Source organism: Cervus elaphus, chromosome 9 (assembly GCF_910594005.1).
Source record: "Cervus elaphus chromosome 9, mCerEla1.1, whole genome shotgun sequence".
In the NCBI taxonomy this organism is placed as follows: Eukaryota; Metazoa; Chordata; class Mammalia; order Artiodactyla; family Cervidae; genus Cervus; species Cervus elaphus.
In genome coordinates this window covers 26195192-26214265 of record NC_057823.1, presented here as the reverse complement: position 1 = coordinate 26214265, position 19074 = coordinate 26195192, and the positions used below count along the sequence as shown (strand labels likewise).

The following is a 19074-nucleotide window of genomic DNA, read 5'->3' as shown; positions in this document are numbered from 1 at the left end:
ACCTCATTTTTCTTTTGATTTGCATTTCTCTGATGATTAGTGATGTTGAACATGTTTTCATGTGCCTGTTGGCCGTCTGTATGTCTTCTTTGGAAAAATGTCTATTCAGGTCTTCTGCCCATTCTTTAACCAAGTTTTTTTTTTTTTTTTTTTTGACTTGATTTATATTTTTTGGATATTAACCCATTATTGGTCATATCATTTGCAAATATTTTTCCTTCAGTATATATTTTTTGGTATGGGGAGTGGCTTTCTTTGCTGTGCAAATACTTATAAGTTTAATTAATTCTCATTTGTTTACTTTTGCTTATGTTTCCTTTGCATTAGAAGGTAGATCCAGAAATTATTGCTGCAATTTATGTCAGAGAGTGCTCTGCCTAAGTTTTCTTCTAGGAGTTTTATTGTTTCTGGTCTTACATTTAAGTCTTTAATCCATTCTGAGTTAATTTTTTTTATATAATGTGAGATGATGTTCTTATTCATTCTTTTACATGTAGTTGTTCAGTTTTCAGAGCAACATTCATTGAAGAGACTATTTTTCCTCTACTCTGTATCTTTACCTTTTTATCATAATTTACCTAAGTGTGTGGGTTTACTTATGGATTTTTCTGTTGATCTATATGCCTGTTTTTGTGTCAGCACCATATTGTTCTGTTTACTGTAGTTTTGTAGCATGGTCTAAAGTCAGGTAGCATGATACTTCCAGCTTTATTCTTTGGTTATATGGGTCTTTTATGGTTCCATATAAATTTTAGGAATATTTGTTTTAGTTCTGTGAAAACTGTCATGAGTATTTTGATAGAGATTACATTAAATCTATAGATTTCTTTTGGTAGTGTGGCTATTTTAGCAGTATTAATACTTCCAATTCATGAATATGAGTTATCTTTCCATTTTTTGTATCATCTTCAGTTTCCTTCATCAGTGTTATAAAGTCGTTGGAGTATAGGTCTTTCTCTTATTGTTTAAGTTTATTAAGTATTTTATAGTTTTTTATGTGATTTTAAATGGGATGGTTTTCTTGCTTTCTCTTTCATTGTTAGCAGTATAAAAAGCAACATATTTCTGAATATTAGACTTTGTATCTACCATCTTTACTGAACTCAATTTATTCTATTAATTTTTTGGTGGAGATTTTAGGGTTTTCTCTTTCTATTATCATATTAGCAATAACAGTTTTACTTCTTCTTTTTTTCTAATTTGAATACCTTTTCTTTCTCACGTCTGATTGCTGTGGCTGAGACTTCCAGTGTTTTGTAAGATAGAAGTGGTGACAGTGTGCATCCTTCCTCATGATTTAAGAGGAAGAACTTTCAACTTTCTCCACTGAGTATATTATCTGTGGCCATAAAATACCTTATTATGTTGAGATATGTTCCCTTTCTTTCAACTTTGATGAGAGTTTTTATCACAAGTAGATGTTGAATTTATCAGATGCCTTTTCTGCATCTATTGAGATAATCCTGTGATCTTATCCTTTCTTTTGTTGGTGTGGTGTACCACATTGGTTGATTTGTAGGTATTGAACCATCCTTGCATCCCTGGAATACAGCTCACGAGATTATGGTGTATGATCCTTTTTGTATATTGTTGAATTTAGCTTGCTGATATTTTGATGAGGATTTTGACCTCAATATTTAATAGAAATATTGGCAAGTAATTTTCTTTTTTTGTAATTTCGTTGTCTGGTTTAGGTATCATTGTAATGTTGGCTTCATAAAATGAATTTGGCGATATTCCATCCTTTCCAGCTTTTTGGAATTGTTTGAGAAAAGGAAAAAATTAATTTTTAACTATTTATTCATTGACTACAAAATTAGTTTTATTATATGTGTGATCTATAAGATACATTTTCTCAACAATTGTTTTTAAATTTAATTTTCTAAATAAAACTAACATGCATTTATGTATATAAAACCATTTTTTAAAAATCATTGATTATCCAACATTAAAAACAGCATAATTTAAATACTTATTCTTGACACATATTCATCTACTTTAATTAGTTTGAAAACTTTATTAGTCTCTAATAGTATATCACTGTTATTTAGCTGGTCTTATTTTTCAAGATAATTCAAATACTTTAAAAGTTTAATTTTATTGTTAGTAGTTTTGAAGATATTTGACATTTTTAATGAGCTTTTCTTTGAATACCATACTATTTTTAATGGAGAAAATATTCTCTCTGTATATGGTTTTTGTTTAACATCCAAGCAATATTTTTTCCAAATGGCTGATATTCTCAATTTTTATTATTTCCATATTAAAATTTACATATATTTTAACCCATGTATTTCTCCCAGTACTGGATTTTTGCTTCCTTTGGAATATTTTTTTTCAATAAAAAATTTTTTTTCAAGACTGCTCTCATAAATTCTATTTATAATCCTTCTAAAATTTTACCAAATGCATATACAAATCATAGGCCTTCTCATGTAAATTTTTCCAATTAAAAATAGAAATTCTGTTAAAAGATTCTTCCAACAAGTCAAAATATCACACAAAATACAGTTATAAGAATTTCAGAATTAAATCTTACAAACTACATGATCTTTCATCAGTTTTTTCACTTCATCACTTATTCCTGTGTAAATAATTTTTATTTTCTGATTTGCAAATTTGTCAATAAGTGTTGATAGAAATCAAAATAATGGCTGAGTGTTGAGTAAAGGAGTGAAAAGGAAAATTTCTGTAGTTTGTATCTCATTGGTATAATCATTATAGAAATGAATCTTTTTATCAAAACTCATCAGTAGACACTTAAGATCTGTGTATTTTTCTGCATGTAAATTTTACCATGATCAAAACATTCAACAACAAAAAAACCACACCAAACTATGTGCTTATATGAGAAAAGTTAGAAAACACACCAGAATAATTTTTATAGCCTAATATATCTTGTAGAGATTAAAAATGCATCACCTTAAAATAAGAATACATGTTTTATAAAATAATACTGGACATGGAACAACAGACTGGTTCCAAATAGGAAAAGGAGTATAATAAGGCTGTATGTTGTCACCCTACTTGTTTAACTTATATGCAGAGTACATCATGAGAAATGCTAGGCTGGATGAAGCACAAGCTGTAATCAAGATTGCCAGGAGAAATAACAATAACCTTAGATATGCAGATGACACCACTCTTATGGCAAAAAGCGAAGAACTAAAGAGACTCTTGATGAAAGTGAAAGAGGAGAGTGAAAACATTGGCTTACAGTTCAATATTCAGAAAACTAACATCATGGCATTCAGTCCCATCACTTCATGGCAAATAGATGGGGAGACAGTGGCAAACTTTAGTTTTTTGGGCTCCAAAAACACTGCACATGGTGACTGCAGCCATGAAATTAAAAGGCGCTTGCTCCTTGGAAGAAAAGCTGTGACCAACGTAGACAGCATATTAAAAAGCAGAGACATTACTTTGCCAACAAAGGTCCATCTAGTCAAGGCTATGACTTTTCCAGTAGTCATGTATGGATGTGAGAGTTGGACTATAAAGGAAGCTGAACGCCGAAGAATTGATGCTTTTGAACTGTGGTGTTGGAGAAGACTCTTGAGAGTCCCTTGGATTGCAAGGAGATCCAACCAGTCCATCCTAAAGGAGATCAGTCCTGAGTGTTCATTGGAAGGACTGATGTTAAAGCTGAAACTCCAATACTTTGGCCACCTGATGCAAAGAACTGACTTATCAGGAAAGACCCTGATGCTGGGAAAGATAGAGGGCAGAAGAAGAAGGGGTTGACAGAGGATGAGATGGTTGGATGGCATCACTGACTCAATGGACATGAGTTTGAGTAAACTCCAGGAGTTGGTGATGGAGAGGGAGGCCTGGTGTTCTATAGTCCATGGGGTTGCAAAGAGTTGGACATGGCTGAGCGACTGAACTGAACAAGAAAAACACAACACTCAATGATATAGAATGCTTGCTTGGTTGGGAGGTTTGGGTTGGAATGACATACAGGGGAAAACAAACAATTGAAATAGAAGTTTTCTTACATTTTTCTTTAAGATACAGCCTTCTGTACAGAAGTCCAGTGTTTAAAGAAAATATGTTATTAGAATTGTATGAACAATTTTTAAAGGAAATTTCAGAAACAAATTGAGAATTTGTCTGTTATTCCAGTCTAGTAAAATTTCATGAAACTTGGAGTGTGAACATTCTTCTCAATGTAATCAAAAGTCACAGTAGATCAATAGAATAACTCTTAGAAGATTGTAAAATACAAATGACTAATCTTTTTTAGTAAGAAAACAGAATGAGGAAAAATCTGTCAAACTATAACATGAAAATGTGGAATATCTAAATGACAGTTTTGTTTAAGCTTTCAGGCACTATTGAAGCACCTTTCAACCTTAAGTGTTGATCCAGGCAGAGACCTTTGAAGTAAAATTATTTACATTGATTTGCAATCCAATAAGCCTTTGTAGTAAGCTATCCTCTTTGAATTTACAACCTTGCTTAATTCAGCAGAAAATTGCTCTGCCTGTTTCAGAGACTCAAGTAGATGACTTGAGCACAATTAAAAGAATTAAACTTGTGATGTTGGTGAAGGAAGGCCTGAGAATCCCTTTGATGACTAGCTGGACACACAGAGCGGTCGTTGCTTGTGAAGAACTGAGTCTGACTGGAGGAGTTGAGAGGTCAGAAAGTATTTACCTCAGCACCTGGCGCAGGATGGGCACCCAAACCCTCATTCCTGTAAAACAGCAGCAGGGAAGCTTACCGCCACAAAAATTCATCTCTAGTGAATGGATACAGGACTTAGATTCTTCTGGTGTCTAGACACTTCTTAAGTGGCAATTTGTGTACTTTCAAAAGATCCATTATGTCAGAGTAGCTTATAACATGTAGAATTTAAAAAGAGTTACAAGCAATATCCTAAGAATACCTAGAAGATAAGAAGCACAGCTTTTATGAAACCAAATGTGCTACTGGAATCATTTTTTAAGAGTATTAAAATTTTCTTCAAATTTACCCTCCAAAAGATATGAAAGTGAAAGTTGCTCAGTCATGTCGGACTCTTTGCGACCGCATGGACTATATAGTCCATGGAATTCTCCAGGCTAGCATACTGTTAAGGGTAGCCTTTGCCTTCTCCAGGAGATCTTTCCAACCTAGGGATCAAACCGAGGTCTCCCACATTGCAGGCAGATTCTTTACCAGCTGAGCCACCAGAGAAGCCAACTGTCTCATATATTTCAAGATTAAGAAAATATACAAGGTCCTTCTTTTATCATTCCTGCAGTCCTTGGTGTACTTTTCATTCTTTTCATTCTGAAAAGTCATATTGAGAACCTTCTATGTACTAAAAGAAAGGCAGTTTGTAGAGAGGTGAATATACCCACTCAGCAGCAGACAGCCCTAAGTCTAAACTCCAGGTCTTCTATTTACTAACCTCTTAAATAGGAATGCTAATAATAGTTGCCTCATAATGGTTGTTATGAAGATTAATGAATCAGTGTATGGAAAGTACTTAGAACAGAATCTGGCATGTGACAAACACTGAATAAATGTTAACTATTATTAGTATTTTGTTATTAATTCACAAATTTTCCACAATTCAGGAATGTAAGAGCAAAGCAAAGAATCTTTGATTTTTTAAGCAGGTACATGCTTGAGTTTATCCACTGGAATTTCCTTCAAATGTAAGAGATTCGGGAATTGAGAGATTAGGTTCATCTGCTTTTTAACTTACAAAATTTCGGCTTCAAGAAAACTGGTTTTTAATCAGGTGATGTCAATCCTTGATGCCGTCACTTTCAAGGCTTTTCTTTTTGTATTTTGTCCCATGAAGACCATTTACTATTTTATCTGACAAAGATAATTTCTACCTTCTTGTAAGTTAGAGCCTTTGAAATTGTCCCTCCCTGACAAAGAGACCAATCATCATCCACCAAACTTGACAAAGGTAATGTGATCTATGACTGGTGAGGCAGCCAATGTATTAGCTGAATGTTAAAAAAATAAAGGCTAAGTGATGTTTTATGTGAGAGTTAATATATAAATAATGGATGATAAAGGTATATTTTACTCTGAGATCAGAAGCTGGCATCAGGTAAACCTGAGGCTGTCTGCAGTATGGCCTATAACTCAACAACAAACTAACACAAAAATGCAAAACCCCCAAACAATCTGATTTTAAAAGGGCAGAAGAACTGGATAAACTTTTTTTCAAAGGACAAATACAGTAGGCCAACAGATACATGAAAAGGTGCTCAATGTTACTAATCATCAAGGAAATGCAAATCAAATCCACAGTGAGCTGTTGCCTCCCACTTATTAGATTGGCACATTTGTTACCACAAAAGCAAGAAGTAAGTGCTGGGGAGGATGTGGAAGAAAAGGGACTAACTCTTGTCCCCTCTTGGTGGGAATGCAGATTGTTGCAGCCACCATGGATAGCAATATAGAGAATCCTCAAAGACTAAAAATAGAACTAAATAACTAAATGGCAGTTCCACTTGTGGGTATATGTCAAAAGATTTGAAAACAGGATATCAAGCAAATACCTGCACTGCATACTCATTGCCGTGTTATTATTCATAACCACCTGATGCTCTACAGTCCCCTGGGCTGTACACAAGAAGTAATTTTCTTCATTAACTGTGCTTTTTACTGGGATGAAGTTTGGGGCAGATTAGCTCTCTTTCACCATCACAGTTTGTAATTTTATATTGCCATTATGCAGAAGCCAACACAACCTTTTAGGTTGGTAATTGGGGACAAGGATAAAATCTGCATGCCAATTGCTAAGGAACATAAAATACTCAGATGATGCCTGGATTCAAAGTTCTGACTAATAAAAATTCTGGTCTTGGTTTTTAGGTAGCAGAGTTTATAAGAGCAAAATTGATAGAGAACCAATAGAGTTTCAGGAGTTGAATTGTCAAGAGAAATCTGAGGCAGACATCCAAGGCCCTCAGATTGCTCAATACCTCTGCTGATTTTTAGGCCATAAACCTGGCAGAAACAACATCTGGACTGCTGAACTGGCATGGTCACCAGCAGTGGTAGTCTTTGTAGTATACCTCTCAAGTGTCAGAAAGAGATATTTACAGTAAGCAGAGCAAGAGACAGCCAGTTAGGCAGAAAAAGTAACTTGTACTACATCCAGAGTAGGAAACCTCTGCTTCTGGGGCCCATCTGGATATGATGTAAATCCTGGACCCAAATCACTACTACCTGGACCTATTCCTCCATTTCTAAATGAGAACTTCTCAATCTTTCCTCCCATTGTGGTTTGAATTAATGGGATCCCAAGAAACCATTTCTGAATCTGTTCAATTAGAGATCCTGAATTTGGAACTGGGCAGAGGAACGTATGTTATTGGGTAACTAGATACTACTGGATAGAGAAACTGGTTGTTACCCTTTGATGAGGGAATAACTGTACTTTCATTTATACATTGAAGTTAGTTGGACATTTTTGAAATTACAGGTATGCCTGTAAGAGTCAAGGAGGAAAGAGAAATTGAAAAGACACAATTTAGATAGTTCAACAACATTTCCAGAAACAATCAGAACACACACACAAATTAAGAAAATGAAATCAAAATCACAGGTATATCAGTTCTTTCTCTTATACATCAGTGGAATTCAAATTTAAATTCCATTAGGGATTACAATGAAACTTGACCAACTGATTTTAAAACAGAAAATCGTAAACTATGTAAGAATGGCAAATTTTTCTCCATTAAAAAAGTTAATAGCTTTATTTAAATATATTGACATATGATAAATTGCAAACTTTAAGTGCATATTTTGATACATTTTGACCTAGGTACATACCTGTGAAATAACCACCATCAAGACAATGAACATATTCATTATCCACAAAGGTTTCTTCCTTTCTGTAGTTTTGTCTCCCTCCTGAATCTCCCTGCCCCTTGCTAAATATATATTTCTATTAATAAGTTGATTTTTTAAAATACTTTAAAGATGTTGCTCCAGTATGACCAGGTTCATATTGCTTCTGATAAGAAATATTTTGTCATCCTTATCTCTGTTCGTTTGTATGTAATGTGTCTTTTTTCTCTGGCTGATTTTAATATTTTTGCCTTTATCACTGGTTTTGAGCAGTTTGATCATGATATGCTTTGGTGCAGTTTTAAAAATGTTTCTTTTGCCTTTTGCTTTTGTAAAACTTCACGCTGTGCACTATACTTTTCATCAAATTAGTAAAAAATTTAGCCATTATTCTTCATATGTTTTTTCTGTACCCCCTGTTTCTTCTCTACTTCTGGGATTTTAATTACCCATATATTAGGTTGCTTGAAGTTGTCACATAGCTCGCTAATTCTCCTCATCATTATTTTAGACGTTCTGCTCTCTTTTTCATATTCTATAATCTCTGTTGCTATGTCTTAAAGTTGATCAGTTTTTGTGCTGCAATATCCAGTCAGCCATCAATCTCATCCAGAGGATTTTTCATTTCTGACATAATAATTTTAAGCTCTGGGATTTGGGTGTGGAGTTTTTTGGATCTTTTTTATATTTTCCATGTCTCTATTCAACATGCGCAGTTTTTTTCTTTAACGTATTAACCATGTGGAATATAGTTATGACAGCCAACTTAATATCACTGTTAATTTTAATATCTGTGTTTGTATTTGCTTTTTTTTTAAAGCAGAGGTTGCATCCATTTGTTTCACTTTTATTTTATTCTCTGTGAGCAGGTGAAGGGATACAAGAAAAAGTATCCTGGTGAACAGAAGTAGGTTCAGCAGCTTTGGAAAGATGAGGACATCTTCCTCCATCTTGAGTAATGGCTATCTGGTTAGACATGCCCTCAGCTTTGTGTTCTGTGTTAGAGTTTGAAGGGAGAAGTTCCATAGGCAAGTGGAGAAGCTGCAGGAAGGTGCTGTGCTGGGGAAAGAGCCCAATCCTTCCAATAAGAAGGCCTCACTGGGTACGGCAAAGATGTGTCATCACCTTTGGAGGACCCGGATGCCTACTTCCCCTGCTTTACAACCTGCAGGCTCACCAGAATATCCAAAAACTTCTCATAGCAATCTCCATACCACAGGGGGAGCTCTTGTTTCTGGTAGGTCTCCTTACAGCTTTCATAAAAGATCTGCCCTTGACATAGTGGCCACAAGGTTCTGCTCCAACGGGAAATGGGCACAGCTGACATAGGACGTCCAGTTCCCTGCACCTCCTTTTCCATGAATAAAGTGGCTCAAATGACCATACTCAAAGATCTCCTATGTATTAAGAAATTGTCTCCATGTGTCTTGACTTCACTGGTGTTGACCACTTTAGGCTGAAAGGTCCCAAACCTGACTCCTTTGGCCACAAAGCTGCTGTAGAACACCCCCAAACCTGTGACTTCACCGAACTTCATCAGCTGGAGGTGGAGACCTTCTGGTAGTTGAAGGGAGTCGTTATTCAGAGTCTGAGGAAGAAAATCAGACCTGGAGCTGTTGATGGGGATCAGGAGGCTGGAAATTGCATGGTGCAGGTGGGCTGAAAGCTGCGGGCTGGGGATGACCCAGTACAGAACTAAGTGCGGGTCTTTCTGGGTAAAGTGGTAGCAGTGAGATGCCTTCCCCTCTTAGTTCACGGGTTTCGGGCTGGAGAATTCCATGAACAGAGGAGCCTGGTGGGCTACAGTCCATGCAATCACAGAGCTAGACACAACAACTGAGCAGCTAACACTTTGACTTTCCAGAGCTCACTGGGGGACTCAGATAACAGCAGGGAGGGCTTTGGCCCCTCAGGTAATAGCAGAGCATCTGTGGGCAGCAGCGAAATGAAAATTTCAGGTTCCTGGCACTGTCCACCATCACAATGGCCGCCAGTGTGTCCCAAGTCTTCGCTGGTGGTGACTGCCATTCTGGAATTGTCCTACCTCCTTGGGGAGGTGGGGAATTGGGTATCAAGTTGGCAGCTTGCTGTACCAGGGCAAGTCATAGAGCGGCTCCCTTGGCAAGGCCAGGCCAGGGCACACAGCAAGGGAGGTGCTGTCCAGAAGCCTATGTGGACAGGGCCTGCAACTGCTAGAAAGGTTGGAAACCCTCCTCCTTGGGGGTCAGGGCGTTCCTGTAGTGGTCATAGTAGGGGGTGGAGAGTAAAAGTGCGTAGTAGGCAGCTAGGTGTTGAGAGCTGCTCTGGAGCCAGTCAGGCAGGTAGCACCCCTTGTCCTAGGGTCCAGCCTCCCCTGGCGGCCACAGGGCCATCCCAGGCCACCCCAGCATGTCGAGTCCCCCAGAAGGCTTGCCATCTCAGGTGTGCTGGGCTTTTCAGACCTTCCTGTTTTCTTTTGATTGGTGTACCCCCCCCACCCCCAATTTGGGGCTGTCTTTTCCTGGGTTTTCCCAATGTCAGACATAGTGAATTTTGCCTTAATTGCTGGATGTTTTTTCATTGATAATGTGTATGATTGAGCTTTGTTCTGAGATGAAATTAAGTTACTTGGAATAGTTCCTACTTTTGAGACTTGTTTGATAGTAACAGAGCAGCATTTGGGCTAACTATAGCCACTCAGTTTCCATTTCCATCATCTCAGGTCAGGAAACCTTCCAGGATCTGCCTGGGTTTTCCCTCCCTGTTCTGTTGCCTGGAGCATTCAAGGTCATAAAGCTGTGACAGTTGTAAGCCTAAATTTGTTTCCTTTCTCTCAGTGATCATTTTCCTTTTTTGCCTGATGTTCAATGTCTTGAAGACTATTATTTGTGTACCTTTTGTCCAGTATTTCTTCTGGGAGAATAAATCCAGTCTCTGTTGTAGCTCAGTTGAAAATAGAAAGCAACTGAGATGATTTAGAGCAAAAAGTTTGAGAGCATTTGCTCTAATATAAAATTATTAAAACACTGGTTATTTGGTGCAGATGTAAAAACCTGATCACTTTGACAGAAAGTGGCCTATCTATATGGAAAGTTAGTTATAAAAATTATTTTAACTCTTTTGAATTGGCAGAGAACCTTTAAGCTACTTAAAGGTAGTGCTGGAAATTCTGATAAGTATTTGGCAAAACCACAGTTAAAGATCTTCACTTGAGTCATAAAAATAAATTCTAGTTGGATTAAAGTTCTGAAACATAATAAAGTTATTACTTTTAAAGAAAATAAATCAAAATAATCTGGGGACTGTGGGTTACGGAAGTGCTCTGTAAACCGAAATTAGAAGCCATAAAATTAAATTGCTAAATTTGACTATATAACATTTTTAAAGTCTCTGCAACAATACACTTCACTATAAGCAGTATTAGAAAGCAAGTGACAGATGGAAAAGAATATACAAATAGCGAACAAATATACAAATAGCAAAATATGTAAATGGATAGCCAAATAATGAAAATCACAGACTAATGGAAAACAGGGAAGAAAATATAAACACAATTTATACAATTTCTTGTTATATACCCAGTTTTAATATTGTACTTAAGAAGAAGGAATAAACGAGTATTTTCATTGCAGTATTGTGTATTACTGTAAAATTAGAAGCAGCCTATATTTCCATTAGTGGGAAAATAAACTACAAGTAGATTATGGTATGTACAGCCATGACATACTATGTATCAGGTTTGAAAATGACATGGCAGACTCTCCAAGGGACTTAATGTAGTGGGCGAGAGGGAGAGGGATGGAAGCAATTTCTATATTACATGTAGTATGACTTTTCTGTGAAAAATACAAAGATATGCGTGCATACATCAACACTGTATGTTTCTCTTAGAACCTAAGTGTATATGTGTATGTATATTTAAAGAAAAAAAAGAGCCTGTAAATATAATCTGATAAACTGGGATAAAAGCAGGGGTTGCTTGTGGTAGTTGAAGTAGGTTTTTACTTTCATCTGTAATATTTCACCTCTTAACACTGAGAATGTATTCTTCATTCCTTGTAATAATTGTGTAAATAGTGCTGAACCAACACTTAAATGAATTGTGTATTGGAAGGAAGGATGTATATAGCAGTTTGTGTGTGCATGCAAGGGGGCCAGTCAGTGGAATGAGGTGGGTACCTGCTGTTTCTGTAGCACAGCATCCCTTCTTCTTTTCCAGTTTATAGAGTCTTTTTGTTCCTTTTTTGTTTTATTTTGTTTTGCTTAAACTAGTTGAAATTGAGTTTGTATCACTTGCAACTGAACAAATTTTTAATTTCCTCACATGGACATTTTTTTGTTCTGTTTATTTGTTTTAAAAAAATACATAAAAACAGCATGTTACTCTTCAAGAAATGAGTCACTAACCAAGTATGGGGCATAATTTTAATATAATGGAATTAGAAGGGTAGATTGAGGAAGGAATGGTGCTTTGGAAATTTTCTTTTAGAAATGTCTTCATGATTAAATAAGAACAAAGTTTTTTGTTTCTATATTATGTCGGTGAGGCTACAGATCTGAGCCATATGGAATTAAAATGATAGACTAATAAACTTAAAGGTGTTAGGTAGTTAGAATAGGAAAAAGGAGTCCAAAATGGCTGTGACTAAAAGACAAAGGGAGAAGCCTGAAAAAATGGAACAAAGGAAGGTCCGAGGACCAGAGTGAGAACTTCAGGTGAAACAAACATACCTGCTTCTTGGCCAGCCCAATTTGCATAGGGCAGGCTCAAGGTGGGGGAGGGGGTGGGGAGGAGACAAATATGTAAAAAGAAAGAAGCCAAGATGGATTGAGGCCTCTTCTTTTGGGTCCATCCGCCCTCATGCCTGAGGTTGTATTTTCCTTGCTTGCCAAATAAAACCGAGCTGTAACACTGGTCCATTGCTTCAAATTTTTGCTGCAGCGAGACAGAACCAAAGAAATTAAACACTCCCCCAACATATCTAGTGCCGTGACTCAGATTTAACCTGGCTGAAACAACCTCGGTTTGACCCCCAGGAGGCAGAGGCCAAGCACAGCAGAAGCCCAACTCATCGAAAGCTCCTACAGTGGAAGCTGAACGCAAAGAAAATCCAGTTCAGTGAAAGTGACAAGAAGTCCAGCATGCCAGAAACCAGGACCGCCATAACAAATTTGGCATCAAGCTCACGCGACTCAGTCTCAGATTCCAGTAAACCTCCAGTTAAGGTAGGAGGTCCTTGCTCATATGGCTGGAAGGACATATAGCTAGCAAAATCTTAATTCCTTTACAATCTCTCGATTCTTGTTTCTCGAAACCTCTGCAAACAGGCGAGTGGCAGTGGGTGCAGTTGAGGGACTCTGGCAGGGGTTACTCCCCAACGTGTCCCAAAGGCTCTACTATCTGTAGCGCCTTAGTAGCTGTTGCCCAAGCGGGTGAGGGTGCCTCTGTCCTTAATCTTCTTTGTGCCAAGGATCAGGCTAATCAAAACTGTGAGCACAGGTCCGGTACTTAGCAGATTTTCTGGCAGATTATGAAGGGGATTCCTTGGCACGTTTTTCTCACTGTTTTTTCTCCTGTCCTTGTCCTTCAGCTCCTCTCTCCATCTGTGCCACTGCTTACAAAATATTGGGCAGGTCATCATCTTTCCTGAAGGGGAAAAGTTGTGTTTGAAACTGTTTACCTAAGATTAGGACCCAAACCCACGTGCTATATGCACAGAGTCCACAGGGACTCTGTGCTATGCTTAGTCACTTAGTAGGATTCTACTAGGTCTTAAGCCCAGCCAGAAGCCTCGGTGCCTGATTTTAGGACCTAATGAAGCTCAGGTTCTTGATGTCTCATTGCAAAAAACATTCAGTGAGAAACACAGCGATAGGTAAGAGGTGGATCTGTTCGGATTCAGAGAGAAGCACACTCCAAGAGTGTGGGCCATCACAGAGGGCCAGTGCGATGGCCGATGGCCGTGGAATGTGGTGTGGTTAGTTTTTTATGGGTGGGTGATTTCATATGCTAATGAGTGGGAGGTTCATTCCAACTCCTTTTGACAGTGTCTTGGAACTGTCCTGGAACCTCTGGTTGTGTCATTTAGCTTGCAGATTGAGGATCAAGGTTTAGTTGAATTTGACTGGTCATCTTGGTCCCACTTGATTTTAATCAGTTTGTGTTATGCCCTTGGGCTGTGTCATTCTTTCAAAAGTTGTGCCCTGCCCTCTTTCCTCCTATTTCATGCTCTTTACCTGAGCCCCTTCCAGGCCCACAGTGTTTCCTCTACAATCTTCTGGAGGGACAGCCATGATATAGCTGGCCCTTGGGAGGGAAATACTGTATAATACCCAATCCCTCTAGATACTCAGGCCTTCATCTTCTATGTTTCCTACAACATATGCAACAACAGCATCTCTCAGTGAACCCTCTGGGGCGGGTGTCAGGCACACAGTGCCTGCTAGATGTCCCATCTGTTGGTGGCATCCCTTCAAGGGCAATTGGGCTTCCAAGGATAATGTTTGCCACTTGGGAATTAGCCCTGCAGGCCATTTGGGCCCAAACCCTTACCACCCTTCTCCTAAAGTTACAAACATAACCCCCAGATCAAATCTCCACTCCACTTTTATGGAATATCTGGTCTGTTGTCTCTTATTGATTTGTTCTTAAGCCACTTCCTAACTCCTACAACCAGGACCCTGCCCCCTTGTAGACAACATCCCTCCACCCAACTTATTATTAAAATACTCTTAATGCCCCCAACAGGACCAGATAACCCACTCCTTTGTCATTACTTCTGTTATTACCTAAAGTGGGTCTATGACAATAAAATGTTTACCATTGGAAACACCCTAAACTGCTCTTGTGGAGGACTAGGGAAGAAATCAGTTACCTACATTCCCTCAGAGCAATAAGAGGATAAGGCTTATGGCTGTTGCACCAGGTTCCCAGTCTCAGGGCACAGGCTTGGATTGCTTTACATCATGGTATCTATTCCTATCCGTGGTGGACAAACTAGCAATGAGTAAGGTTGCTGCTGCTGCTGCTAAGTCGCTTCAGTCGTGTCCGACTCTGTGCGACCCCATAGACAGCAGCCCACCAGGCTCCCCCATCCCTGGTATCCTCCAGGCAAGAACACTGGAGTGGGTTGCCATTTCCTTCTCCAGTGCATGAAAATGAAAAGTGAAAGTGAAGTCGCTCAGTCATGTCTGACTCTTAGCAACCCCATGGACTGCAGTCTACCAGGCTCCTCCATCCATGGGATTTTCCAAGCAAGAGTACTGGAGTGGGGTGCCATTGCCTTCTCCGATCAGTAAGGTTACAACCCCTTAATTCTGCCCAGCAGTAGTCACACTGGAGACCTTGGGGATGCCCAACTCCAGCCTGGGGGTCCCAGGAGGTCAACTTGCCTTGACCTGTCTAGGGATCTAGTCCTCAGGACGTTGTCATGCCTCAACTTGCTTGGGGATCTGCCTATCCAGGGGTCCCAGGAAGTCAACATGCCTCGACCTGCCTAGGGACCCAATTCTCGGAGGCTATAATCAAGATAGTTTTAACTTAGTGGTTAAAAATCTGTGATAATCACTTGTGCCTATATAGAAAGTGATGTAATCATCCTTAGAATATAAAAAATGAGCTATTAAGACACAATAATAGCAGTTTTGTGGTCTGTATAAGCATTGAAGTATTAATCATTTCTGCCTTTCTAATTGACTTTATTTAATAAGCTGACCCCAAACTTCCCAAAATGTGCATTTCTCCTACAGTTAATACTGATTAACTCTAAGGTACTATGCAGAAACAAAAGTAAAAGCAGTTCTGATGTGTACACTCTGCAAACAGAAAACTTGGCCTTTTTTCCAGGCTAAAATTTAAAATATATTATTATAAGGTTGATATGTGAGCAACTGGGAAAGGAAACAGGATCATTAAAGCCAGCAAGGCCTCATTAAAACAAGTTATGTCAGAGTAACTGCAGTTTTTTTCTTTCTTTTTCCTGACAAGGTTACAATTGGTTATAGAACCGCTAAGGACAATAATAATAGAAATAATAATTGAAGGAAAATAACAAAAATTGCAATGTTCAGTTTTCTTTGAGTTCTTATCACATAAATTAATAGATTTAAGCTCGGGAAAAATGCTGCCTCATGCATAATAACATCTGGAATAAAATAAGCCATTTTATGACTGTTGCCATTGTTTTAAAAGAAGCTTTAGATAAAATATACTGGGTGCTTCCCAGGTGGCACAGTGGTAAAAGAATCCATCTGCCAGTGCAGGAGATGTAAGAGACTCGGATTTGATTCCTGGGTCGGGAAGATCCCGTGGAGTGGAAAATGACAACCCGCTCCAGTATTCTTGCCTGGAAAATGCCACGGACAGAGGAGCCTGGGTGGCTACAGTACATGGGATTGCAAAGAGTCGGACATGACTGAGCAACTGAGCACATATACATAGGGCGCTACAGGCAGAGATAAATTTCTGTTGTTTATAAGTTACCCAGTTTATGGTATTTTGTTATAGTTGCCCAAACTATAGCATTTTGGAAAGTTTTCAATATTATCTAAACTGATTAAATGGTAAACTTGTAACTGAGTTGATATCAGAAGAATTTAGTATAAAGAAATGTTTTCAGTGACATAGAAAATGTCTGTGATCTAGATTTTTTTTTATTAAACATTTTCATTAATGATTTTCTGAAGGCACATCTATTCATTACTAGATGAAGTAAAACAGAAGGGTAGCAAATCAGGACCTCAAAGATTTTGTCATTCTAGAATAGGCTAAATAGAATGAAATCAAATACGATAGGTAGATTGAAGAATGGTGTGCTCAAGTGAAAAAGACACACGGAGAACTCTGTCCATGCGCATTAAGTGGGGAAGTATTAGTTAGCATCACTGTTAGAGGCTTAGATACTAGATGAAAAGAAAGCTCATTATGAGTCAAAGTGTCAGATGACTTGTCAATAAAACAAAGCAGCCCTGTGTTTCACTAAATTCTAATTTGTTATATATGTTAGACATACAGAATGAACATCAGTTGAAAGAGGTTGAGGGAAAACCAATTTTTGCTCAGTCACTGAAATTGACCTTTCTAATAATCAGTTGGAGCTAGCAAAAGGGGGATGCTCAGCCTTGAGAAATAGTTTCGTCTCAATCTTTGGAGTATTTTCAGCAATAGCTTGAGATCCTGTAGAGTCAGAGTTTCATAATCAAAGATAACAAACAGAAGGGGAGGTTGTTTAGAAAATATGAATAGCTAGAACCCACTCCTTTATATTCTGATCCAAGAAGCCTGGGATGAACCCAGGCATCTCATCTGGATTTTCTTTTTTTATTTTCTCACTTTTTTCTTTTTTCAACAGTGTTCCTGCTGATAACCCAGGCTTGAGCATTTGATCTTCACTATGGGTCAAACAAGACTTTCCTAAAGCACTTAGCACTCTTGACTGAGATCTGAAACATAAGTATTAAAGAGGAGTAAGATGACTGTTCCAGGCTGATGGAGTAGCATGCACTAAGGCTTCATGATGCAGAAAGCAGAATAGGATAAGTAATTCAGTGAAAGCCAGGGTGGCCAGAAATTAGAGCATGAAGGAAAAATTAGTGAGATGAGACTGAAGAAGTATATAGGAATAAGACCACCTATGGCCTTGTAGCTCTTAATAATTTTGATATTTGTCTAAGAACAATGGGAAGCCACTGAACAGTACCAAATAGCAGAGGGACATGATTCTATTATAATTTTGAATGGATTATTCATATCTTCAGGGTGGTAAGAAGATGAGAGAGGGACAAAAGATGATGCCAAAAATTCAGGTAGGAGGCTATCTCAGAATCAGAGGCTCTTAATCTCAATTAAGAGATTAATGTTATCTGGCAAGGTAATAGAGGAGATGGGAAAAAGTAGATATATTCAAAAGATATTTATAAATTAATGCCAACAGGATTATTCAACATTAAAACAGTAAACAACAGTATTCAACAGTAAAAGGTTGAATACAGGATTGGAATAGTAGGAAATTTCAAGAACATGTTCATTTATTTATGGAGTCACTACCATTTGCTGGGCATTCTTCAGTAGCTGAGGATATACCAGTGAACAGGGTCGACAAGGTCTCTGCTCTTGTGAAGCTTACAGTCCAGTGGAAGAGACAAATAGATAAATAAGAAATGAATAAAATATATTAAAATGATATTTATTTTGAGGAAAATAAAATGAAATGATATAGTGGCTGAAGAAATATTTACTTAGAATATTTTACTTAGAAATGTCTAGGTAGTAGGTAAGAGTTAAGTTGACATCTTAATGACAAAAATGACACAGTAACAAGAAATAGAGTTGGAGTATTCCAGATCACAATAAAAAAAGCCAGTGAAGATGCTCTAACTAAAAAAAAAAAAAAGAAGAAGAAAGAAAAAACCTAATATCATCAAGTAAATAAAGGTCACTTTGTCTGGAAACTAGTGAACAAAAGGGTAGTAGAAGAAATGCAGTTGGAGAGGCAGGCATGGCTAAATTGTGTCGGACCTGGTGTACCGAGTTCAACAGTTTAAATTTTATTCAGTGCCTAGGAAAAGGCATAAAATTGCTTTGAAAAGCAAGGTGATCAGATTCCATTTGCAGATGGGAGATGATGGTGTGTCATTGGTGAAGATGGAGAAAACAAATATACTTTTAGGGTTATTTTTGAGGTAAACAAGGAAGGATTTACTGTTGGATTAGATGTTGATGATCAAGAAAGAGGTCCCTCTCTGTTTTTGGTTGAACAACTGCATAGGTCATATTCTTAGATGGAAGGAATAGACCTGGGGAGGAATAGATTTTCCAAGGATGGAAGGGAGAGAAAAGAATTTTTGATCATCCAATTTTTTTTTGTTTGTTTTAAGATACCTATTAAATATCCATGTGTACATGCAATTTTGATGAGGGTTGGGAATATTCTCTCGTTTGCACATCTACCTAGATAGTGGTTCCATTTATTCAGAAAAGAACTTCTGTCTAAAGTTTAACTGAATGACATATTGTGGTCCATTGGGGTGAAAGTGAAACTGTTAGTGGCTCAGTCGTGTCCGACTCTTAGTGACCCCATGGACTGTAGCTTACCAGACTCCTCTGTCCATGGAATTCACCAGGCAAAAATACTGGAGTGGGTTGCCATTCCCTTCTGCAGGGAATCTTTCTGACCCAGGGATCAAACTCTGTTCTCTTGCATTGCAGGGAGATTCTTTACCATCTGAGCCACTGGGGAAGCCTAGTCCAATGTGACACTAAGTAACAAAAGCAAAGTATTATAAGCT

At 37.9% G+C, this 19074-nt stretch overlaps 1 pseudogene; it reads right to left on the bottom strand.

Annotated features, from left to right (window-relative positions):
- Positions 1-8809: 8809 nt before the first annotated feature.
- Positions 8810-10181, bottom strand: LOC122700735 (annotated as a pseudogene).
- Positions 10182-19074: the final 8893 nt, after the last annotated feature.